Genomic DNA, 335 nt, shown 5'->3' on the forward strand with positions numbered 1-335 from the left:
CCGCGCAGCACGGCACAGGAATTGCCGGGGCTTGGCCGCGCTGTTTGCTCTCGGCACAACCCCGAGGCGCAGCAACGCTCAACACAAATATTTGTGTGGGTAGTGGAAAAAAAAATCCAACCATGATAAAGAAAGGGAAATAAAAAAGAAAAAAAAAGATAGAAAAGGAATAGAAGAAAGGAAAGGAAAAAGGAGAAGAGAGGAGAAAGGAAAGGGAAAATGACGGGGAAAAGATAGGGGAAAAGGAAAGAAAAAGAAAAATAAAGCAAGCTGCTGAAAGGTTGTGCTGACAGGAACTAGAGGCGAAGGGACGCGGATCGGGGGGGATCACCGGC

The sequence above is a fragment of the Geospiza fortis genome, unplaced genomic scaffold, assembly GCF_000277835.1.
Source record: "Geospiza fortis unplaced genomic scaffold, GeoFor_1.0 scaffold27, whole genome shotgun sequence".
NCBI classification, from domain to species: Eukaryota; Metazoa; Chordata; class Aves; order Passeriformes; family Thraupidae; genus Geospiza; species Geospiza fortis.